Source organism: Perca fluviatilis, chromosome 22, assembly GCF_010015445.1.
Source record: "Perca fluviatilis chromosome 22, GENO_Pfluv_1.0, whole genome shotgun sequence".
Classification (NCBI taxonomy): Eukaryota; Metazoa; Chordata; class Actinopteri; order Perciformes; family Percidae; genus Perca; species Perca fluviatilis.
This window is the reverse complement of record NC_053133.1, coordinates 3101569-3127763: the sequence shown is the minus strand read 5'-3', so window position 1 is coordinate 3127763 and position 26195 is coordinate 3101569. Positions and strand designations below refer to the sequence as shown.

The 26195-nt window shown below is 42.3% G+C and overlaps 1 protein-coding gene across 1 annotated transcript in view; it reads left to right on the top strand.

The window, feature by feature from the left end:
* The window catches only part of svila (supervillin a), a 147289-nt gene that overhangs the window by 8451 nt on the left and 112643 nt on the right, over positions 1-26195 (top strand). The window lies entirely within an intron of this gene.

Genomic DNA, 26195 nt, shown 5'->3' with positions numbered 1-26195 from the left:
TCAGTGTTTTGTAACATAGCCAAAAATCTGTAATCAGTAAAGCATAATATCCTCCTTACTCAAAAAGACAGACACAAAAATCTTTTTGTATTTTACAGTTTTTAGTCCTCCAGTATTGATACAGTTTTTAGAAACTCGCCAGGTTTATTCATTCCTTGAACTCGCCAGGTTGTACATTTAATAACCAAACCAGCTGCTCAAAATGGTTATTGCTGTCCTAAGAGGAGCTCCCCCCCTCTCATTTTAATGCTTTTTACCGACAAACTCCCATATGGAAGCAAGATGCTCTAAAAACCATTTTATGGTTTATTGCTTTTAAGGAACATTTTATATGTTATAAGCTCAATATAAAAAAAAAAATAAAAAGTTATGCATATAAAATCAGGATAGGGAAACCAAGTCACCAGTCTCCTGCTGACTCTGCTAGCCTGGCCAATCAAAGTTTTGAAATGTAAACTTCAGAGTAAACGCAGAGGAATAGGATGAAGATGGCTATCAGCTACAATCCCGGCTACGTGCACAAGCAAGACCATCTCTGCGTCCATCTCCATCTCCACATTGGAGGGGGCACTGATTAAAGTGCGGGGGGGGGGATTGAACACCAACTGCGACTTCTCTGCTGGCCATCCTGCTGGCCAGTGTGCAGGCGTCAGACGGTGAGCTGGGTGGCCTCCGTTCCTCCGTCGGTTTCCAGCAGGATTTCGGGAGTCTTGTCTGCATCCTGGAGTGCCATTGCCATTCAACCGGGTGGCTCTTTTTTTCTGTGTGCCCATCTGGCTGCCACATTCTGCACAAGCTTAAGGAGCTGATGGGATTACATATCACTGGAATCGTACGATTTCATGTGACAAATAAAAGTTGATTGAGTGGCCTCTCAGCATTGCATCTGTATATCAGTTTTTTTATCGTTGGCCACTGGCCGCTCAACTCCGCCAGTTCCTTCTCTCCCCACCTTGCTCTTAGCTGAGGAGAGCTCGGCGCACACACGGAACACACAACCCCTCCATTGCAGATCTGACATTCTTTTCTTGTCTACATGGATACCTGTGTGATGTAAATGTTAATAAGAATAATCATTTTAGTCATATAGCACTTTTCAAGCATTAAGCACAATTGCTTTCCAGATTAAGATTTACAGGTTATTAATTAGGAAACCCATGTAAGCCCCCCATGACCTATTAGAACATGAGAGCGCAAATTTAAACCAGCACTAAATAAAATGTTGAAAGTGCAAGATAGAATGTCAATAACAGAAACCTGTATGGAAATGCATCTAAAAATATCAAAATGATAATACAAATCAAGCATAATTTAAATACGCAGTGATGGTGAAGTTCAAACCATAAAAAAGTAGCAAAAAGAGGAAACCTGCAGTGTTGCGGTAATGGAAAAGAAGACCTGGTTAAGTGTAGGCCATCTTGTAAAATTGGGTTTTAAGGAGGCACTTAAAAGCTGCAGTGGAGTCAGCCGGTCTCCTACTGAGAGGAATCTCATTAGCCTGTTAAAATGTATACTGTGTTATTGCGTCCTGCTGTGTTAAGCGTTCTGGATGAGGTTGTTTCAGATTTCGAGTGGGTATATTGAGCATCTGTGCGACTATATGAACAATTTGTGCTTGTATCTGCTCTCCCAGCACAGAAGTAGTGATGATGGCAGTTTGCACCGATAACCCAGTCCTCTAATATTAATAATCCAACACCCTCACCGGCACTGATGGACAGACTTTCCGCTGTGTGAGTTTGTTGTACGTCTTTCTAGATGCTAGAAAGATTAGACCCCAGCAGCTGTTGTGTTGACACAATAGGCAGTGTGTACACACACACACACACACACACACACACACACACACACACACACACACACACACACACACACACACACACACACACACACACACACACACACACACACACAGGCTTGAGTGGCTCTAATTGTGTGAGTGGTGTAGCACTGAGGGCTAGATTTATCAAGCCGTTTGCCTTCGTTTCCAGGCGCTAATTGGTCGCAAAAACGGACGTAACCGGATCGGGGCTATTTACAAACAGGGCGCACTTTGGTAAAATCGCAGATTGTATGCCACATGAGCGAGAAGAGACGAAGGCGCTTTCAATATGCGGTGGAGGGTCGTGGGAAAGTGGGAGTTCCACCCCAAAAAGGTGGGAGGATAAGCGCAAAGTGCACCTAATTATATATTCCGTGGTATTTACAAAGACTGTCAGTAAGAGCGCCTCTATTCTGCGGGGGAAATTCTCCGCCTCTTTAAACCAGCCGCAGTCGAGTTTCCTCGTAGACCTTTATGCCGCTGGTGAAATGGCAACAGCAATTTGAGCAAGACGAAGACATAGGCGAGGGTGAATATATTTTTAACAGAAGAATCACACTTTGTCAGTGAACACAACATCATTTAGCGTTACAGATCAAGCAGCCATGCAATATTAGAGTTACTGGAAGAAATCAAAGATGAAATTGAATCTCCCACTCAGCGTTCACATCCCATTCCAGCAGTTGTTAAACTCCTCCCTACATTACAAATATTGGCATCAGGATCATTTCAAACATCATTTCATAGCATCAGCAGTGGGAATATGGCAGTCTGCACTCAGCCATATCATAGCACCAGTACCGCTTTGCTACAGCGCAATTTACGGTCTAGTGGGCGGAGAAAGACGCTGATTGCCTGATGGGTGTCAGGGTTGATAAATACTACGCAAAATGTGGAAGCATAGCGTGCGCTATTACCGAACTCGCATAAACAGACGCAGCGCAAACTGCGCTAGTGTTAGTAAATCAGGCCCTGAGTGCTTTAGCAGAGACCCTGATGGACTTCGATCCACTCACCAACATGTTTATTCCTGCTTTACTGACTTATATTATCACACCAAGAAGACATACCAAATTCCGGTCTAGGTCTGCCAGTATTTCTTTGTATTTATAATCAAGACCATAACAATATTGGCATTTAAAAAAAAAAGGTTGGGTTAGAGGCCCTGGACACCCATGGTAAACCCACACAGTTGATTTTCCATATTTTTTTGGCAGATTAGATATCTTTTAGGATTGTTTGTGTGTAAAAACTGTTTGACATCTCCGTCACTCTCCTGTTAGTTTAGTTGTAGTCTATATCGACGAGATTTCATTTACGGGATAGCTCAGCGGAGGTTCCGCCGGATGTCCCGCCAGATGTCCCTCCTTTTTGGTCAGATGTCACTCACCTTCCGCTTTCTTTGTGTTGGCATTCTGAACTCCGCACTCTACAGCCATTCTAATTCCAGAGCTCGCCTCCCTATGTGCACATGGTTCCACCAAAACAAGTTCCTTCCCGAGGCTATTTTGCAGCGGCACCATTTCTCCGTCCTGCCCTTAGCACCGCCCAAACCGATTGTGATTGGTTTAAAGAAATGCCAATAAACCAGAGCACGTTTTTCTCCCAATACTGTGTGGACTAGCCAGACCCTGTTCCACTACTCTGTGGGGGAAGGTCTGGCAATGCGAGGCTAGTTTGGTTGCACCTGTTTTGGCGGGACAAATCATACCTTTAGTGTCCCGTGAACCTTAACGTAATTCTAGCCTCCTCCAAATTTAACCTGAGCAGCTGTCTAATCAGCCATAGCAATAGATGCTGTACTCTGTGCATGATCTGGCGCGATAGCAGCCAAGCGGAGTATCCATCAGGCAAGTGTTATTTAAATATACTTCTGGTGTAGTTACAAACTTTCTAATGCCTCGTTTTATAAGTACAGAAACTATTTGTACTACTGTAGACGTTGGGTATCATTCCGGGCATTATTAGTGGGCTAACTTACGAGATACAAATGTGGATCCATTAGCGCCTGCGCTAAGCTAACCAGCTGATGACGCTAACTCGACCAGCGTTTATAACAAGGGAAAAAAAGCTTATGGGGGGTTGTTTGGCTCGAGGTCAAGGTGCAAAGCAGCCTAGGGTGAAATTACTCCGAACCATCACTTTAAATTATCGTGATTTCAATATTGACCGAAATAATCGAGATTTATATTTTTTCCCATAATCGAGCAGCCCTACTGCTCAGTGGCCAGCAGATCAAACTGTTGGTGGGCTGGGCAGCTTCCAGGTGCGAATGTGTGTAACCAGCGGCGCCGCCAGCTGTAATCCTGTAGCAACAGTGCATGCGTATTTTTTTTTTTTCCTGTGAGACTTGCAGAGCATGTAATGATAACAATGCGTAAGTGCGCACAGGAGCAGCAGCCGCCAGCAGCTCTGTTCTGCTCTCTGCTCTGTTCCCAGTAATACTTGTCTCATTAATTCTACGTTATTTCACCAACAACCCATCCACTATTAATCAGATTGGTCATTTTTATGACTCGATCCGTAGATAAACTGGTTGCTCAACGTGTTCTCTTGAACGGGTCCGTATGATATTGTACGACAATATATGCACACCAAACGGTATATCCTACGAAATTACGAGCTCTGTGACGCCGAGCAGCAGTCGCTAGCTGTTTAAGCCGAAACAGGGCTTCGTGGCACCAGCTACAGACCTCCGTTGTATCAGCGGTAGTTGGTGGATCATTGCCTGTGAATAGGTGACTTTGAGCCAGGTACATCCGGACCTCCTCCCTTCGCGGCCATCTGCGTTCTTATACAGCGGCCGTTACTGTTGTGAATACAGCTACCACAACAAAAAAGACGTGGAAAGCTTAATAATTACAGTGCATAACTTTTCGTAGCTTTTTGAACAAATGGTTCATGAGAACAGGCTGGGTTGCTGAACGCTGATTATCGCTAAACCCACGGACGGAGCTATAGCATGTTGTTTGAATCATGCATGCTAACGTGGACATGAAGACTGCGGTTATGAGGCTTGTCCCGTCAGAGAAATCATGTTACTCATATCTCTGTACAAAAAATGTTCTAAAGGTTGAATGAGACACACAAGAATTCAATTCAATTTTATTTATAGTATCAAATCATAACAAAAGTTATCTCGAGACACTTTACAGATAGAGTAGGTCTAGACCACACTCTGTAATTTCCAAAACCCCAACAATTACAGTAATTCCATCAAGAGCAAGCATTAGCAGTGGCTATCGCGACAGTGGCAAGGAAAAACTCCCTTTTAGGAAGAAATCTCGGCAGACCCAGACTCTTGGTAGGCGGTGTCTGACGGGCCGGTTGGGGGTGTGATGAACAGTGGCGTAATAGTCACATTAAAGGTCACAGTGACGTCGAAGGTTATCGTGGAAGTTCATGTCATAGCAGGGCACATCGTGTCATACGGAGTAGTGCTGTCCCCTATACCGGATCCAGACTACTCTGTGCATAGGAACATCACAGCAGGGCGTTGCGGGGATGTAGCGTGGGCGCTGCAGAGCATGGGTGGATGCGGCGGATGCAGCAGGACGCGGTGCGGCAGAGAATCACAGAGCATAGCTCTGCGAAGAAGAAACATAGGGACTCCGGGGGTAAACTCCCCAGAGCTAGATTAGTAACAAGCAATTCTGGGACAGGATGCATACAGAAGTAACAAGTAGAGAAGAGAGAGCAGCTCAGTGTGTCATAGGAAGGAAACGGCATCCCCTACAGTCTAGAATTGTAATAGCATAACTAACTACGGGGAGAAGCAGGTGGGCCGGGTTAGGTGGACGCTGCAACTCCTCACCCCTAACTATAAGCTTTGTCAAAGAGGAGGGTTTTCAGTTTACTCTTGAATGTGGCGACGGTCTGCCCCTCGAACCCAGACTGGAAGCTGGTTCCACAGAAGCGGAGCCTGATAGCTGAAGGCCCTGGCCCCCAGTCTACTTCCAGAGACTCTAGGAACCACGAGTAGCCCCGCACTCGGGAGCGTGCCCTAGTGGGACAATAAGGTACTAAGAGCTCTTCTAGGTATGATGGTGCTTGACCATTTAGAGCTTTGTAAGTCAGGAGGAGGATTTTAAATTCGATCCTAGACTTCACAGGAAGCCAATGCAGAGAAGCTAATACAGGAGAAATATGATCTCTTCTCTTAGTTCTCGTCAGAACACGTGCTGCAGCATTCTGGATCAGCTGGAGAGCCTTAAGGGACTTATTTGGGCAACCTGATAATAAGGAATTGCAGTAATCTAGTCTAGAAGTAACGAATGCATGGACTAGTTTTTCAGCATCATTCTGAGACAGGATATTCCTAATTTTGGCAATGTTACGAAGATGGAAAAAGGCTATTCTTGAGGTTTGTTTTAAATGGGTGTTGAAGGATATATCCTGATCAAAAATAACTCCCAAATTTCTGACAGCAGTGCTGGAGGCCAGGGCAATACCATCCAGAGTAGCTATATCTTTCGAAAACGAAGTTCGGCAGTGCGTTGGTCCTATCACAATAACTTCCGTTTTGTCTGAGTTTAACATCAGGAAGTTGTGGGTCATCCAGGATTTTATATCCTCAACACACGTTTGAAGTCTTGCTAACTGACCACTTTCATCTGGCTTAATTGACAGATATAATTGGGTGTCGTCTGCGTAGCAGTGATAATTAATTGAGTGTTTCCTAATAATATGTCCTAGAGGAAGCATATATAAGGAAAATAGAATTGGTCCAAGCACTGAGCCTTGAGGAACGCCATGGCTAACTTTGGCGTGCTTGGAGGGTTTATCGTTAATGTTAACAAATTGGGATCGCTCAGAGAAATAAGACTTAAACCATCTTGTATACATTTTCTAACAATCGCTCCATTCACTTGTATGATTGCAAGTTCATGATGTTGGAGTAGAAAGATAAGAGAGAGGCTCCATAGGACAGCAGGATTGGTTCAAGGTTGGTTCACGCAGATAAATCTTCAGGAACGAAAACGGTGTTTCAATTTATGATACAAATAAAAATGGATAAGAGAAGCTTTGTTCAGAGGCTGTGCAGAATGGAACGTAACATCGGTTTGTGAACATGGAGCGTTTTCCCCTTTCTTTTCACTCTGAGAAAAATCCCAATCGGTAGTTCCCAAACGTTTGACTTGTGACCTCTTAAACTGAAGTTATGTCTCCTTAACATTAGTGTCAAGGAGTTCCATCAAGGAAAGATTTTTTTCATTTTTTTTCATTTTCAGATTGCTTTATCTTGACACATTTTTGAGATACCCACAAGAAAAATAGAAAGTCATGAGAAAACAGTTTTGTGTAACAGGCTTTTCATATCCCTTCAATCGTCTTGTGAACACTAGGGGTGTGCAAAAAAAACTATTCACATTCGTATCTCGATTCAAGCTCTACCGATTCAAAATCGATTCATAGAATTCCAAAAATCAATTCCCTTTTTTAAACTTTTTTTTTTTTATTGTAGGTCTACTGCAATCGCATGGGAAAAAGTAACTACATTTACATACTGTGAATAATGTTTTAATCTAATTGTTTTTTAATTGAAAATCGATTTTGAATCGAATCTTGAGCCTAAAAATCGATATCGAATCGTGACATTTTCTGAATCATGCATCCCTAGTGACCACCTGGCGGGGTCCCGACCCCCAGGTTGGGAACCATGGGTTTAGATAATCTGGCCAAACTGCAATTTTTTTTTTTTTAGCAAGGTTCCAAGATCACAGCAGGGGTGTCATTTCAACTGGCAATTCATATATTTTGTCCCCACTAATTTTACAGTTGCAGTTTGAATTATGCTCTAAAATCTCCGTAAACAGTACCCTTCTACAGTCTAAAGTTTATATGCTCATTTGGGCTGCCTTCAATAATCACTGTGTGCCAGTAACTGAGTACAATGTTATCTTAACAATATTAAATGACCAAAACCACAAAAATAAGACGTGGAATTGTCCTTGGGTCTCTCAACTGACAAGTTTCTTACAGGTTCCTCGTGTTTGCCCAAACTGTAATTTATTCCTCAGCCCCCTGAGCTACTGAAGACTCTGCATCACCAAATCCACCCACATTGTTCCTTAAATAAATTAGGATCATATGTGTGCTGTGTGTCTATTGTACATTCTTACAACCCGAGCTGTAACAATTCAAAATTTTGCTGTACAATTAATTGTCTCAGAAATAATAGCGGTTAACAATATAATTGTCTCTTTCAGTCAAATAAAAAATAATAATATACAATTACTTTTTCAGATAAAATTTTAACTTTTGAATGAATTCCAGGATACATATTTTGGTCATATCACTGTTATGTGACCCAGATAATGTAATCACACAAGTACACAGCCTATGAAGTAAACCACGCCTCTTAATTATCATAACTCATTGTATTTTTTTCTTAAATGAACATAAACAATAGAACATTTATCCTCATCAATAAAAAACACCAATAATCACTTATATATTACAGTGGTGCTCATAAGTTTATGAACCCATGCTAAAGTTGACTAAAAAAAGGAATAAAAAAAATCATCTTTTGGAAATTGATCTTAATGGCTTAATTAAAAATATTAGGAAAAGTCCAACCTTTAAGGACACCAATTTTCTTTGTGAATGAATAATGTATCGTAAATAAATAAATGTTCTTCCTTTTTAAAATACAGGGGGCAGGCCAGTTATTTCATGGATCCAGGATACTATGCATCAGAGATGATCTTATGGAAAGTACCCCATGCCAATCTCTAGGTATGGTGAAGGGTATGTGATGATGTGGGGGGGGCTATTTTAATTCCAAAGGCCAAGGGAACTTTATCAGGATGCATAATGTCCATGAAATAACTGGCCTTTAAAAATAAAAATCTGCCTGCCTCTATAGGAATTTAACATAGGGTGTACTGACTTATGCCCCCTGTATTTTAAGGAAGAACATTTATTTATTTACGATACATTATTCATTCACAAAGAATATTGGTGTCCTTAAGGCTGGATTTTTTTTTCTAGGGTGTACTGACTTATGCCCCCTGTATTTTAAGGAAGAACATTTATTTATTTACGATACATTATTCATTCACAAAGAATATTGGTGTCCTTAAGGCTGGATTTTTTTTTTCTTTCTTCAACTTTTTTTTTATTCCCCTTTTAATCAACTTTAGCATGGGTTCATAAACTTATGAGCACCACTATAATTGTGATTAGACAATTATGTTACAATTGTTACAGGCCTACTTACAATATAAGACTTGTTAGTTGACAGTTACCCATCAATCCAACACTGAGGTGTGTTGTTCCTATGTGAAGGATTCATAGTTGGGTCGTGACTAAGCTCTGTGCTCTCAGAACGCGATGGCCATGACTCACGCTGAAACAGGATCCTCACTGTGACAGCCGGACTGAATCAAAGGTTGCAAATAGGTTGTGCCTGTTTCTCTTCAAATATTTGAAATTCAGTTTGCTTAGTCACATCTGATTGACAGCCTGCTGTTATTAGTCCTGTGCTGGACAGGGAAACCCCACCCATCTGCCACTCCACATGGATTTAATCATCCAGTAAAAATATCGGTTCAGTTCCATTGTGTGTGAGGTCATGATGTTGGGTGTTATCAGGTGTCTCCAGGTGCTGTTGCGCCTCATGTCTAGCCAGTTAGAACAGATCCGGGGTGGGTCATGGATTTAAGAGGAGTTGTCATCATGTACCGTCGAAGTCTGGCTGAGTTGACAGACGTGTGTGTGTGTGTGTGTGTGTGTGTGTGTGTGTGTGTGTGTGTGTGTGTGTGTGTGTGTGTGTGTGTGTGTGTGTGTGTGTGTGTGTGTGTGTGTGTGTGTGTGTGCACGCGGGTGGGTGGGTGGGTGGTATTTCCTGCTGCAGGGACTCATGTCAAAGGCTGATTAGGCTACAATACCTATGGTCTAGATAATCGAAAGAGGCCAGTATTGTATGCAAATGTACTGTATAGTGTGTTTTTTATTTTTATGGTTCCCAACCAGTCTTTGACCATGTTTAGCTTGTTACTGCCACATTAATTCACTCTGTTTCTGAATGGCTTACCTTGGGCCTCACTCCACTTGGGACCATTGTTCAGCGTGAGACGATAAACGGCTTTGTTTGCATGTTTCCAACCCAATAATCACTTATCTGAAATGCTCTTAAAAGTCTCTGGTTCTTTGCGGCTGCATCTGGTCAACATTGCTCATTTAAAGTGCCCATATTATGAAAAAATCCCTTTTTCTGGGATTTGGGGTGTTCTTTTCTGTCTCTGGTGCTTCCACACACATACAAACTTTGAAAAAAATCCATCCATGCTGTTTTGAGTGAGATACAGTTTCTGAATGTGTCCTGCCTTCAGTCTCCTAGTGAGCTGTTCAAAATCGGCTCGGACTGTGACGTCACAGTCCGAAATGAGCTGGCTAACCACAACCGTTAGCTCGTTAGCATGCTAACCGTTAGCATTAGCATGCTAACGATAATGCTAACGCTAGCATGCTACGTCGTTCTCAATAGCAAAGCACTGCTACAACATGCACAAGTTCACCATAATCTACAAAAGAACTACTTACATGTGCGCCCTCATTTAGAAGTCTCCCAGCTAATCCTGCCTTGTAACTGACCAAAGTTGGAGAAACAGGCTCTCTTTTACTGTCTCTAGAGTTAGCTAGCTGACATGCTCTACATCTGAGCTACTGAGCATGTGCGAGTGCAATCAAAGATAGTACAGAAGAAGAAAATGAAAAGAGGTCTCACTCTGTAGCTAAAACAGAAACCAGGTGAAAAGAGGATCTGCAGCAGTGAGAGAGAGCTGTGCAGTACAACAAAAATATGGTGTTTTTTGAAAATTAAACCATGTAAACCTATTCTGGTACAACCTTAAAATACAGTTATGAACCTGAAAATGAGCATAATATGGGCGCTTTAAGGTTCAGATATCAGCTGGTCACAGTTCTCCTCTTCCACTATATTGGAGGTTCCTCCCTAACCATGGCTATCGACCTTTTGCATTTCAGCAACACGGAAGTGCTGTTACTCCCGTATTTTGTCTTTTAACTTCCTTGCCTCACTGGAAGTGGGAATGTGTCTCATTGTGTAGGCTGACATCTGCTACTTGTGATCATCAGCAATCGGGAAGTTAAGAGACAAAACTTGGAATGGAACAGTATCAATATAAGTCTTTAAAAGCTTGCAGTGAATATGGATTTTCAGGATGCCCTTAAAGCTGCACTAGTCAATATTTCTGTGTAATGCAAAAGGGTCACTCGAAATTACAAAGCCATGCATAATTGCACTTCCCCTCAGCTATACATAACCTCTCAGCCTTTCAGCTCATTGTTTTGGTTTTCTGGCCCGCAAACTCCGCTCTCGTCAACCCTGGGTCCAGCTTTAAACTGCCTTTACACGATCTGCCCAGCACCAAACGAGATAAAGGTAATGTTCGCAACCATCTGCTAAACAAATTGGAGCAACTAGCGACCTAAGCGACAGATATATTTAGGGTTGGGTAACGTTTGGATTTTTACAATTCCGATGCTGAACCTTTTAAACCTTTTTTAAAACTATTCCGATTCCTAAACTGATATTGGACTTAGTTGTAACATGCTGCCAGGAACACACCACCATATTTATGCTATATACAGTACAGGCCAAAAGTTTGGACACACTTTCTCATTCAATGCGTTTCCTTTTTATTTTCATGACTATTTACATTGTAGATTCTCACTGAAGGCATCAAAACTATGAATGAACACATATGGAATTATGTACTTAACAAAAAAGTGTGAAATAACTGAAAACATGTCTTATATTTTAGATTCTTCAAAGTAGCCACCCTTTGCTTTTTTATTAATAAGGGATAAAATTCCACTAATTAACCCTTAAAAGGCACACCTGTGAAGTGAAAACCATTTCAGGTGACTACCTCATGAAGCTCATTGAGAGAACACCAAGGGTTTGCAGTTATAACCAATGAATGTGTTCATTCATAGTTTTGATGCATTCAGTGAGAATCTACAATGTAAATAGTCATGAAAATAAAGAAACACATTGACTGAGAAGGTGTGTCCAAACTTTTGGCCTGTACTGTATGTACAATTCAGCTATATTGTTGTATTTTGTAAATGACTTATACAAGGGGTGTCAAACTCATTTTCCCAGAGGGCCACACTGGAAAAAGAGAATCACACCAACGGCCAGACATGTATAGTTTATTGATGTGCTTTTTTTGATGCATGTCACTTTTTTTTTTTTACATTTTGGTAGCTTTTTTCCAAAAAATTTTTTTGTTTTTGTGGCTTTCTCAGATATTTGTCACCTTTTTTGTAAATTTCTCTGCTTTTCCAGCCATTTTTTGTACACTTTTTTTTTTTTTTTTTTTTTTTTCACCTTTTTGTTGACACGAAGCCCTACAAAAGTCATCAAGAGTTCCTTCTGGGGTAATTTCTGAGTCTCCGAGTCGGCAAATCTGCCATATTCTGCTTTGAATGTCACGTAATTGCAGTTTAAAAAACACTTTCCTGTGTTTTTGGTTTGGCGCACAACTATGCTATATCACCTTTTAATCTTAGCCTTTTGGATATCAACTGTACTGTATATTGCTTGCAGGCATTTTAATATAAATTGTCTTCAGTTTCAGGTCAGCCTTGATGTCTGATATGTATAGCACGACACCAGCTCAGTCGGTTTAACCTCTGACCTGGAGGAAAACCTATTTCTCAAACTGTCAGAGAGTGATGCAGCACCCTGGCTTATCTCCTGCAGGAGCTGGAATAATGTATGGCTCGGTGTTTGCCAGTTACGGCCGTTGGTCTTCAGCCGTGTGGGAAAGTTGATCCCTCTGCATTCAAGCTGTTGCTTTTTCTGGTTTACTGTCCCTCTGTTTGACTCATCAGGGCCGCTGGAAGGAATTCCTCCCCCTCCTATCTCTGCTGGGTGACTCTGTCCAACCCCCTCCTATACCACTTCATCCTCATTAGGACAAATTCCCATTTCTATTCATCACTGTCATAATGTCCGTTAGCGCTGTTAGACACACTCCAGGTGTACGCCCCTCTCTCTCTCTCTCAGGGATAAATCCTTGGCTGGGATCCCGGTGACCCACCCCCAGATGCCAGGCTGATTCTCTAACTGTGCCTGTCGCTGCCTTAACGGGCCAATACTAGTGTCACCGCCAAACCTACCCTGTGGTTTTGTGGGCCGTGGTCACTGGTGAGCCGCCAGTGGCTTCCAGTCTGGTCATGTGACTCCTAGCCCTTCCAGTCCTACCCTCTGGCAGTCTCACTCTATTTCTCGGTCATCTTTTCTTCTCTACTATGTCCTTGCTATCTCTTTCTTCCTCACTGCTGTTTCTGACCGTGGCTACCGACTTTTACTAGAAACAATCTATCCCACAAACGACGACGGGGCGCAGAGCAACTATGAAAGGTACGGCGCTTCGTTCATCTTGACTTTCTCCTCTCGTCCATCAAGTCTCTCTCCATCTCAACCTCTGTTTTTCCCATGTTGTCTTACTTCAGCTGTGTACTTCCTGTCTTTGCTCTCCACGGTGGATGTATCTGCTCATTAATTATGTTGGTCGGGTGCCTGGGTGGCAAAACGGGGCTCTGTTTTGTGTAAGAGCAATGTTGCTGCCGTTGAGTAGTTACGGCAGTGTAGGATGTTGGAGGTGAAATGGGGAGAGAAGACTGGAAAGGCTCATAGCTTTTGCCCCCTACTCCCTCCCCCCGCCCCCTGGTGCTGTCAAGATAAGGTGCTCACCGATGTGAACAGAGCTTCTGTTTTTGAAAAAAATATACCTTTTTTGTTGTCTTAATTTGCTCTCTATTCACTCTCTTGATTTCTGATGCTGTGCTTGTATCACACTCATGCACCCTTTTCTACTACCCCTTTCTTTTCTTTTTTTCTTTCACCCACTAACCTCTTTGTCTGTCCTCTCTGAAGCTCTTATCTGCTCTTACGCCGTCTATTTGTGGCTGCAGAATGACACCTTGAAGTAGAGCTGGGCAATATATCGATTTATCGATATCGTGATATCGTAATAGGCCTATGGCATAAGTGTTGTCTTTTCCTTGTTTTAAAGGCTGCATTACAGCAAGGTGATGTCATTTTCTGAACTTACCAGACTGATGTGAATGTTCTGTTATTTGCCTTTACCCACTTAGTCATTATATCCACATTACTGATGATTATTTATCAAAAATCTCATTGTGTAAATATTTTGTGAAAGCACCGATGGCCAACACTACAATATCGTTGCGGTATCGATATCGAGGTATTTGGTCAAAAATATTGTGATATTTGATATTCTCCATATTGCCCAGCCCTACCTTGAAGTCTTTTTTTTGCTTTGTGCTGTACTAAAAGGTGCCCATGGGTAAACTTTCCTCTTGTCTTGTGCATGTGGGCCTGATGTGCCCTGCATCAGAGGTGGGAAGAGGAGTTAGAGTGAGAGTAGTAAGAGGAAGAGGCTTTGATCGAAACCACTGAGGCACATCTGGTTGCTTACCAAGCAGTCTGAGAGAGCGAGGCTTGCTTGAATTGACTTTGTTGGGATACTAATGGGAGTGAAAGGTTTTTACTTTTAGGGTGCCAACTGCTGCTTCACTAAAGATGTGATTCACCGAACAAGCTTGCCTATTTCGCTTTGTATAATTGGAAGAACATATAGTGTGTATTCTGCTGCTCTGAACCCTGGTAAAGACCTTTCCTTTTTTTTTTTTTTTTTTGTAGGTAAACTTTTTAAAGAAGCAACTATTGTAGTTTATGAATAAGCAATGTGATTAATAACTACTTTTTATTCCAACTTCAATATTGCCGCTTCTAGCCGTGTGAGTGCCATGAAGTTTGCGGTTGTCTAGGTATGATGCATTAAATCATTTTTATCTCATAAAATCCACTATTGCTATTGATCCTGAAATCTCCAAAATATAGTCCAATAATTGGAGTTTTATTTAAAAAATTTTACTTCCCGATACTGATTCTGATACCTGAACTTGCGTATCGGCCGATACAGAGTACCGATCCGATACCAGTGTGTCATATATTTTATTATGTTTTAACAATTGTATACTACCTGCATGGATGTGATATTATTTCTATCTTTGTTGTCGGTCTGGCTCAGGTTAAACTCTTTGTGAAACATGAACAAATGCAAACCATGAATGCCTTTCTTTTATTATCCAGTTTGACAGTCAGTTATAACGGAAAAAGAACATGAATAAACTACGTTAACGTAGATTTTCTTTATGGCTTTATTACGTGGTATCGGATCAGCGCATAAAGTACTAACCCATATCAGTGTTTTAGGCAGTATCGGAGCCGATACCGGAACATCTCTACCGAGAATATAAAACATAGTGTTTAATATCGAGACAGATTTGTTTTAAAATATCCAAATAGTTTCCTGTGTTTCTTTCTCCAACCTGTTCTTGTGGTGTTCTCTTTCCCCATCTGTTATTTCTTTTCACAACCCTTTAAACAGCCTTTTATTGTGTCTCTGTTTAATTGGCGCTGGTGCAGTGCTCCGTGTGAGTGGCGTCTCATGCTGCTCGAAGGTTTCAGGGCTGAGCGGTCCCAGTCTCTTCTGTCTCAGGAGTCCTCCGTGCCCACGTTCGTTGGTGTCGGGGCTCCACGTGATATACAGAATAATTCTTTTAACCAAAGCTGCTGAGTGTGAGTTTGCCTCCATGACTGATCAAAGCGAGGCAGTGAAGGAGGGGAGAGGGTTTAATAGTATGCATATTTCATGTTTTTCTGCATCCCAGTACATTGTTGTGGTCTGTCTGCAATTGTTGTATGGAAAAACAGGAGGCGAGTTCTTTTGCCTCAGTTTTCTGTGTAGTGCTGACAGTTCAGTGTGGTCGGGGCATGGTAGCAATCAACATTCAGGTCTTGCCTAATAAGGGGCTAAATTGAAATCACATTTGCTGTTCGGCATTTCTCTGCTGGCTTTGGAAGAGCTAATGTTTCTCCTCTGCTAATTAGCCCGGGAGTGGCTGAACCCCGTCGCTTTCAAAGCTTATTCAAAGTACAAAGGCCCTGCTGAACAACCTCCCAGCTTGGCCCTGTGCCCAGACCCGCTTCCTCATCCAGCTGAAATGAATCATTTTTAGGGGTTACCTATTCACACAGCCATAAACAAATCCGCTGGTGTGATATCTTGAAGAATGTGTTAGGATTTAAAAAGCCAACAAAGCAGAGGCCAGAGTGAACACTGTTGTTGTACCTTGTTGTCAACACTAGATGGTGCTCTTTGCTGCAACGCTCAAAACCCCAGTGGAAGTCAGTGTTTGCCCTTAATAATAGCAAGTACGTGCCAGGTCTAATAATTCTGTAGCCCTTATGTTTAATAGAAATAAAAAAAACAAAGTAAAATGAGAAATCTCTGCCTCATCCTTTGTCCCCCTCTCCCCTTGTCCCTGTTACTGGCAGTGTCCCAGTGTCCTTTCCTTTGCCCAGTGTGTCCTCTGTTCAGCGGCCAGCTGAAACGGAGCCCTGTCCTTATCTTTGGGCCTTTTGTGTGCGTTTGATTCCCTTCCTTCCTCTCCATCTGTCCGGTGTTGTCCTTCACTGTGCTTTTGAACCTCAAATGTGTAGTCGGCATGATGAATGAGATGTTTGTCTGCTAGTTGAACTCATGTCACTTTTATTTATTTATTTTTACCAGTAATGGACTTTGTTTGGTGATGAGTTGTTTAGTTTAGTGTTCATATTATGCTTTTTGGCTTTTTCCCTCTAACTTTATGGTGTTCTATATCTTTTTTTGTGCACGTTATAGCTTTACAAAGTGAAAAAGCCCAAAGTCCCCTCCCCCCCAAAGGGACTTACCATCTCCAACAGAAAACACTGTTCACCAACTGCTCCAAACAGCTTTATTGTAGTCCAGCCTTTACTTCAGAGACAAAAGTGGGTCACTTTGTAACACATGTTATAATGCTCACCTAGCTGCTAGCATGGCACAACCTCCTGCTCTGCAACGGACTAGCTAGCAGTGCTTACCTAGCTACTGAGCATGTGCGACTCCCAACAAAGATGGAACAGAAGTGAGATGCCTCACTCTGTAGCTAAAACAGAGAGCTCAACACACAGGGTGAAAAGAGGAGCTGATAACAAAAATATGGCGTTTTCTGAAAATTAAACCAAAAACATTATGGTACAACCTCTAAATACAATTATGAACCTGAAAATTAGCATAATATGAGCACTTTTATGTCCGCTGTGAGAAACAGTTTAATCCTGCGTGCCTTAGGTCAGACTGAGCCATTGGTTTTTTGTTTTTTTACTATGATGCTCTTGTGTATCTACTGATCTCTGAGACTACTTCCTGTTGGTAGACCTAAGAGTCACCACCAGCTAGTAAAAGGCCATATTTAGTTCAAAATATCACTAGCTGATGGAATAAAAGATCTCCTATGTCTGCTAGTGCCACCTCTGGGGGGGGGGGGAGAGGGGGTAAAACCTAGAAGAAAAGTAAACTGTGTTTACAATTTTTTTTTTTTTGGGAGTCCAGCAAGTTGACCTGAACTTTCTGTGGGTCTCTGACTTGATACAAGTGGCAAAGATCATTTAAATATACACCAGTGATAGTACAGAACATTCAGTTTTTCCCAGTAGGTTTGCTTTTCAGACTAAAGCCCTATTCGCAAAGGTCTAGTAGGGACCTCTAGTCATTTGTAATAATTGCAAAGGTCGTTGTTAGTACCTGATCCGTTCCACCGGCACGATCCGTTCTGCGCATGTGCAAGATGACACGTATGCCATGACGTATGCACAGATGATATAGTTTTACGACCTGCCCAATCTGTTCCACGCTAGCCTCCACCGGGATAGCTAACAGCTAATTTGGCTAACCGCTAGCCGACAGCCTTCAGTCTAAAATAACGCATGCGCAGAACGGATCGTGCAGGCAGAACGGACAGCTATATTTCAGTCTAAAATAACGTTAAGTCAAACATAATGGGAAAAGCAGGCTACAGCTAAATTAAGACTTTACAGTAATAACAATAAAGACAAGTATTGAGTGATTTGTATTTTAAATGAGCACAAGTAGAACTTTCGTAACAGCTGTTAACGTTTATTTTCAAGTTTTATTTTGAGGGTCTTTTAAAGTTTACATGCTGTCTCAGCTAGCGGTTAGCCGAATTAGCTGTTAGCTAAACTAACGTTAGCTTAACTGTGGAGGCTAACAGCAGACTGCTACAATCAGCTAGCGGTTAGCCAAATTAACCGTTAGCTAAACTAACGTTAGCTTCCCGGTTGAGGCTAACGGCAGACCGCTATAATCACCTAGTGGTCCGCCGAATTAGCTATTGGCTAAACTAATGTTAGCTGGAGGCTAGCGTGGGAACAGATTGGGTAGTGTCGTAAATCCTCGTACCACAGCGCATGCGTGAACATCTTGCGCATGCGCAGAACGGATTGTGCAGGTGGAACGGATCGGGTACTGACAGTCGTCTGTGATCTTAATCCCCTGCAAAATCTGCCATGTCTGTAATTTGTTATGTAACAATTCTTCCGCAAATTGTGTTTGTTTCACCAAACACAGAGATGGTGGACAGACTATATAACGCCAACACTCAGAACCTGGTTGAAGTCCGTTTTTATTTTATTTTTTAAATATTCATTTATTGGCCATTATAAATGCAGATACCGATAGTTTGGAAAATGCCTAATATCGGCCGATAATATGGGCCCGCCGATGTATCGGTCTGGCTCTATTACCCAAGGCCATCTTCCTTCATCTTGACTTTCCGCTGTCCCCCAGTTTGACTGCCCTCATGACACCACTTGTCATTTGATTGATCTGGCCTGGCGCTGATGGGAGTGGGAAAGCACCGTTCTAAATTTATCACCCCCCTCCCCTCGGGTTCAAGCCTGCTGTGGATCTAGCCTCAACACATGCGCCCCTAAAGGTGGGTTGTAGATAGAAAGTGGGTGGGGGGTGGTGGGTGTCTGCTGGCAGGGCCTGTGGATCCAGTCTATCTTTATGTCTCAGTAGTCCTGTCCCACAACCCTCCAGAGCTTTGACCTTCTCGGGGACTCTGTAACCAGTCGACTCTGAACAAAACAGGAAAGCCTTTTAGCTCCCTTCTAACTGTAACCACCTGAAACACTACAACTCTAAGACTCAATGGCTCTCTAAGAAGATACCCTACATTAAGAAGGTATGTGGCTTTCATGTGATGACTGACTGACTGACTGCAGGATTGGGTGTTCGTCATGGTTCTGATGGTACTTTTGGTTCCATGCTGGATTCAGCATTTTGACCTAGAAGCAGCTCCGTTACAAATTCCAGCAAACTGTCCCTATGTGTCAGTAATTCATTACATGTTCAGATACTTACCTCAAAATGTCGAGCTTTTTCCAATCTCTCGTCATGAAGTAGCCTAATTCCCTGGTACTCCGTACCTCCATACCTGTATTTATCTGTCTATATGTGAGTTGAGGAAATTAATGGTCTAAGTGAGATTTGGTTTTTGGGGTTACTGAGCTTTTCTGTGATTCATTCAGTGGTGAGTGACAGGCAAGGGAGACTACAGTTGTTCATTGTGTTGCACCTGCTCTTACTCTGTCAGGTCACACAGACAAAAATAGAGTGCTGCCGAATAGGACAACACACACCAAACATTTTACACAAGTTTTTTCCATTAGTACAAGTCCTGTCTCTTATCATTACTCATGTCCACATTCTAGCACGATGCTCGACACCCGACAATCCAAATCCATGTTGTAATTTAGCTACTGCCTCCACTTAATGTGTGAAAGCTTTTATTACTTTTAAAACCGGTGACTGTCAGGAAACTGAAACAGTGGAATTCTGATATTTTAAGTGTTTTTATAATAACTCAAGATTGATGCATATTCTCTGTATGCATCATCAACGATGATCCCTGAGCGATAGGTTTATTTTTACCATCTGCTCCAAATATACACAAGCCCTAGTTCAGTTACTTAATTGGCTGAGTTCTGATCTGATTCCTGGCGTGGGAGGCGTAGAGGCAGAGTAGTGACTTTGTGACGGTCTACTGTTGCAGGGCTTCCCCCCCCAGAAAAGTTGGTAATCCCGGTGGCAAATGTCTTTTTTTTGATGAGGGCCCGGCTGGGACCATTGACAGCCTGATGGCAGCACTAATGTAGAGCCCAATAGTTTCTGTGAACAGAATCATGGACAGAATCAAAGAATTGAGAATTTCAAAAAGCTATAAGACAGGTTCCATATGGCCCTACATAAAGTCAGTGCTAAAACCTAACTGGAGATTTGAAAATATGCCCCATGTGTTTCCATCCGAGCTACCCCACTGTAACTAGTTTAAAAATGTCTTAAAAATACATTACAAAATAATTCCCAATGGCTTAGGCCTGGTGGGGGCAATTTAGGCCTGGTGGGCCACTGGGCTTGCAATACATGGGAGGGAAACACTGCATTGTCAGTGGTTGACAGTGTCTCTGGCTGTGTCACTGTCACTTTTCTCAGCTGTTGGTCATGGTGTCAGACTGCTGTGGGGGGAACCGCTGTGATTTGACTGGCTCAGATCCAGAGCAACTGATCTTTTAGTGGGGTTGAGAGGAAGTGCACTGTGTTCATGTGTCAGAGTATTGATGTGTCTGTGTTGCGTCTTGGTGCAGGTAGTCATTTGGAGAGCCGCAGTCGGAGTGTTTAATTTTCCTTTTGGGGAGTTGAGCTCGAGGCCTTTTGATGGCTTATTCACCTGTCAGGATGGAGAGTTTGTTCCTGTCAGTTTATCAGGAGCTGCTCTATCAAATGACGCATAACAACAACAAAGGCCTACAGCAGCCTGTGCAGACATCCGAGACAAACAGTTGAGCCTGTATGTGGATTAATGTCTCACTGACAGAAGCACTATGACTGAACATGTCTCAAGCTGCTGTTCAAAGCCTTATTTTAGCCTGGACGTCCCCTTGTCAGGAATGACCAAACACAGGGTGGGCAAGTTCAATAGGGCTTAGGGTTAGCACCATAGATATAGCACACTGTGTCTCAGCTCAGTTTGCTCTGTAGTAGACTTCACATCCTGTTTATGTAATCCATTTGTCAGACTTTTGCCTGTATCAACTGTCAGCATAGTTCAAGACATGAATGTGTTATGATGACGGAAAATACACAACATTGCTGGATTACCAGCTGGGTAAAGCCCAAAGGCCCAAGTTGTATTGAATTGATTGGCTTGTATAAAATACCTGCATGGCCACCAAGGTGGCTCCTGCATTTTTATTTTTTTTTTTACCTTTTTTGAGGCATTGTATTTCTTTTTATTTATTTTTTTGTCTTTTATTGCCTTAATTTATAGGACAGATTAAGTCAGGAAAGGGCAAACATGTAGCAAAGAGCCACAGGTTGGAACCGAACCCGCAGCCGCTCCAACAAGGACTGAGCCTCTTTACGTGGTGCACATGCTCAACCAGGTGAGCTACCCAGGCTTACTCTTAACTGGATAAAATAACAAAAAATTGTCGGTGCAGCACAGATGTCTTCTTACTTGCTAGGTCCAAAACTCCATCAGACTCTGATGAAGACGTAACCCTACATCTGTTAAGCACTCTACGTCTTGCGGGAGGCTTAGTCCTGGTGGTCTCACGTGCTCGGTCTTAAGTGCATATTTACACCTCCATGACGGCTTTTCCTTTATTTGAAACCCTCTAGCCCCAGTTTAAAATCTAATTAGTGGGGAGCCACTAATAGCAGGCAGGACTTTGAGCTGGGGTCTCTGCCCTTGGCTTTGAGCTCTGACACAAGCTGCTGTGGCTGAGATGCTACACAGACTGCAGGCATTCATGATTTTCTTCCAGCTAAACACCTAAATATAGCTAGGATCAGACTGATCTCATAAAGTGGCGTATGTATGACACGCCAATTCGTATGCCGTTTTGTTGCGTTATCAAGATGCCTAATTGCTTTTTAGCGTGTTTATCAACGCCATTCGGCCGCCATTGACCTACATTACGTGTGAATTTTCGCAGTAGCGAGCAGTATGAAAGGACGTAAGTCCGTGGAGGAACGGAACTTGGAAGGAACTTGTTTTGGTGGAACATGTCTACGTTCAAAAGTTTTTTTTAGTCGTGCAACAGAAAACTCAGATTGGACAGATAGTCTAGCTAGCTGTCTGGATTTACCCTGCAGAGATCTGAGGAGCAGTTACCTCAGAAATCCACCAGAGTTTAAAATGCCAACACAAAGGAAGCCCAAGGCAACGGTTATCCGGCCTAAATGAGTGAAATTCGGCAACGGAGCAGTCCCGGAAGTGGAACACCGAGGATATAAACTAAGGTAGGGGTAGCCAGGTACCTTTTTGCAATATGGGCCAGTTACCATATGCACCTGCTTGTGACGACAATGTCCAGTGATCTTGAGTAAGTGCAATAAAGTACCTTCTGCTAACTGCCTCACTTTCGCAGCTTTTTCAGCATCGTACAGTTCATGTATTCTCGTAACAACAGTTCCCCTCGGGGCTAACTTGTAGGATGGGTCGCCTGTGGCGATCTGAATGAGGTCTTGAAGTTCCTGAACTAAGTTGATGGGCCTGCAGTCTGTAGCGACCCATTTAGCAATTGCGCTAGTTAGCTTTGCTGTTGTCGTTTTGTTAAGAAGATGGCCCCGGCTGCACTCCAGTGTCATTTGATGAGCTAATAATAATATTTTTGTTTTTAGATTAATCGCTTGCGTTAACGTTGACAGCCCTACTTTATACTAATACTAAAATCCTAAGCCTTTTCCCAAACCAAGCTGTAGCATTGAACACGGTCACAGTGGAGTGACATGTTTTATGTTGACATGTTTTTTGGACCTTCCCTTAGAATTGTCTCTGTTTTGCATGGAGACTGGTTGGACTGTTGGATTGGTTTAAGTAGATGAAAAGTAGCTGGAGGAGAAGGACAGAAAGCGAGCGAGAACAGGCGACGCTGTGGGTCCGTACTGCCAGCTGTGTGTTGACAATCTGTCACCAAGTCTTTGTGGATAGACTCATGAGCAATTCACACAAGCTTGGAAAGGAAGTGACTGTGGAAAGGAGGATTCACCATGGTTTGGATGGTTGGGTGAGAAAGATATCCAGGGAAGATCTGAAATTTGAGGAGAAATAGGGGCCATAAATGATTGTTTCACACTAGATGTTATGTAACTACAGCTTAATCGCCCGAAGATATTGTTACTACACCTGTTGAACTCTCCATTCTTACGCGGTACATATGCTGTTAAATGTTTCTAGCTGACTTGTTTTAAATCAAGAATCCCGTTTTTAAAGGGGTCTTAAATGTGCACTTGCTGGCCGCTACATACATGATTTTGTGCCGGATGGAGTCTAAAGCTACATGTCCGAATCAAAAGGTCAGCATCCTCAGGCTTCTTAGCTAAAATATCTTTAATGTTAGAGGAGAAAAGGCTTCTAGGATGTGGAGAGCGGGGGAAGACATGCAGCAAAGGGCCACAGGTTGGAATCGAACCCTGGGCCACTGCGTTAAGGACTGAGCCTTGGTACATACGACCAGGTGAGCTACCAGGGCGCCCTGATAACATGTTTATTTAAACATAGCAGGCCTGCGCTACAAAGCTCATAGTTCACAGAGTTCCTCCCTTTTTCTCTGGAAACGGTGTATCCTGCCAGGCACCGATCACTGCAGCTACATTTGGTTTCCGTTCACCAATGGCAGCCTCCGCTCCGCTGGCTCACCTCACACTGTCGACTCTGGAGGGAAAGGAGAGACACAAGCTTTCCACCGCTGTCTTCTCCATTCCCTTATTTTTCCCGTCCTCCAGTATGACAGTTCTTGGGAAGGTGTCTGCAGCGCCCAGGGATGGAAACAAATTTCCCTGGCAAGTGGGATCGATGAAGATTTCTGGTGCTGTGGCTCTCTCTCCTGACCAGATGTGCTGAAGCACACTGAAGCATGCACATGTGCGTCTATTTAACAGCTTAATACTCTGTGAGTGAACAGACTTGTGTATTTCAGTGCTCCGTTTGAGTCAGATAGTGTAGACCTGCTTTTCAGGATTTTAGGTGCATCCCACAGTCCTTCCAGAAAAACTTGGAGTTTTTTTGTGATTGTTGCGGGCAAAAATCCTTGATTATGCGGCACGTTTTCTTAAAAAATGCGATGGAATATGTGGGATATTTATGCAATTTTATGCGATGAAATTGCGGGAAAAAATGCGGTTTGATGAAAAAGTGATTCCTCCAACACCCTGCTTTTTTTTTTTATTAATTTCCAAAAATAGTTTACAGATATTCGGTCATTGCAATAAGTAACGAATAACGAATAAGATACAAAAATATATACAAATATTAAAGTAAAAATAAAAGTAATAGTCTAAACAGAGGGAAATAAAAGATACAAAAGAGACAGACTTTCAAAAATCGTTAATAATATAGACAGCAGGAGCACTTAAACAAAGAAATTTGAGTTTAAGATAGCTTTCTTATTGGATACCAACTTAAGAGACTCAAAGTCCATGTCAAATTCAACCTCCAACACCTGCTTTTCGATGATGTTCACGTCGCGTAATGACGTCACTTCATAACATTCCCATGGCAACAGGGGAAAATGGCTGCTCTTGTGTGAAGTAAACGCAACATTTTTTCTGCTAAGATATGTGACTTTTTGGCAACGAAAATGTGGGGATTATGAAATTGTGCAAGCACCGCATATTTTGCGCGGAAATCTGCAATTTATGCGGCGAAAGTGCGGCATATTTGAAAAAATGCGGACCCCGCATGAATATGCGGACTTTGGCTGATTATGCATTGAATTATGCGATCGTATAATCGCGTTTTTCTGGAGGGACTGATCACACGCCTCAAGGGGCAGTTGGTGCTATATCGATTTGAATAATTACAAAGAATGAAAATGATTAGTGATGCAATTATGGGTATGATAAGTGTGGAACCCTCTGGATAAAAAAAAAAAAAAAAATAGGTTTTTGCCATTGTATAAATGTTTTTGGTCTGTTTGTTTTGTTTTTAGTGCATTTATTTTTCTTCCCATGGATAATCGCCCACAAGAGGACAAGATGACTTCAAAATGTTTTGACCACAGTTACTTTTCTAATGGCAGAAAGAACATTGTTTTTGGTGTCAGCACTGTGAAATCACAAAGCAAGACTCCCTTGAGTTTGAACGGCATTGTAGATAATTAATATTAGCATTGATCGTCAAGGATTGGCGATACATAACAGCTGAGGAATATTTGGAATTTTTGGTTGAAGACATGAGGTTTTTGGATAAGGGAACCACTTCACTTAAAGCTATAGTGCATAGTTTCTGTCTCCCCCATGAGGAATTCTAAGGAATGACAACACGGCGCATCCACCTGATACAAGCCTTCCCTCCCTCCAAACATGGACAAGAGGTCATTATCTTCGCTCAATTTGTTTTGCCCGCAAAAGTCACCGGACGCCACAATCTTCTGAACATAGCCATACTATGTAGAAATCCAGAGCGAGTTGTGTGGAGCGGATAGTCTTAATTAGCTTTGTATCAACTAATTTGGCGATGGATGGAATGAAATATCAAAAAGTTACGCACTATAGCTTTTATCCTTCCATTGGTGTAACTGAGGTATAGCTGACGCCCAGGGCCAAATTGAATCTTTGTGATAGGCCTCGAGGCACAAATCGCTGGACCTCTTGGAGCACTCGACGTGGAGTCACTGAGCCCCCTTACTTAAGAACTCTTATCGGTTTTATTTTGGGAATTGTGTGTGTGTGTGTGGGTGGGGGTGGGGGGGGGGGTGTTAATGCAAAGTGCCAGAGAGGGTCAGCAGTTGTCTTGGTGTCTATTTGTAGTGTGACTGTAAAGTTTCAAAGACTTGAGGCCGTTGTGAAAGGAAGCTGATAACGAGGTTTGAAGCTCTGGTGCAGCAGTTTCTCTTGAAGTTTAAGGTCCGTCATATCTGACCCAAGAGAGGCACTGCACTGTACATATGTACAGAACCCTTTACATTTATAGCAGGACCGGTTGGGTGGCGGATTGTTCCATTTTGAATCTGGTTGCAAGATTGTAAAATATCTGGATTTGTTGTATCATATTTGATTTTTCAAATTATTCCAATATTGATATTTTTACATAACTTGAAAACTTAAATGTATAATTTCATACAACAAATGCCGATATGTTATTCATTTGGAACTGGTTACAAAATCTAAATGTTGACAACAAAAAATGTCAGTTATTTGGCTTTCACACCTCTAGTTCAGTTCATTGGGTTTGGACCAAAGAAAAGAAGAAAAGAAATACACTGTCCTCAATGTAATCAGTATACTATATATCTATCGATAGATGAGGCTAGATAATAATATAATAGATTATAATCATAATATTGTAATATGACACAATTGTTTCCTGGTTACGAAGGCTGCATTACAGTAAAGTGTCATGTCATTTTCTG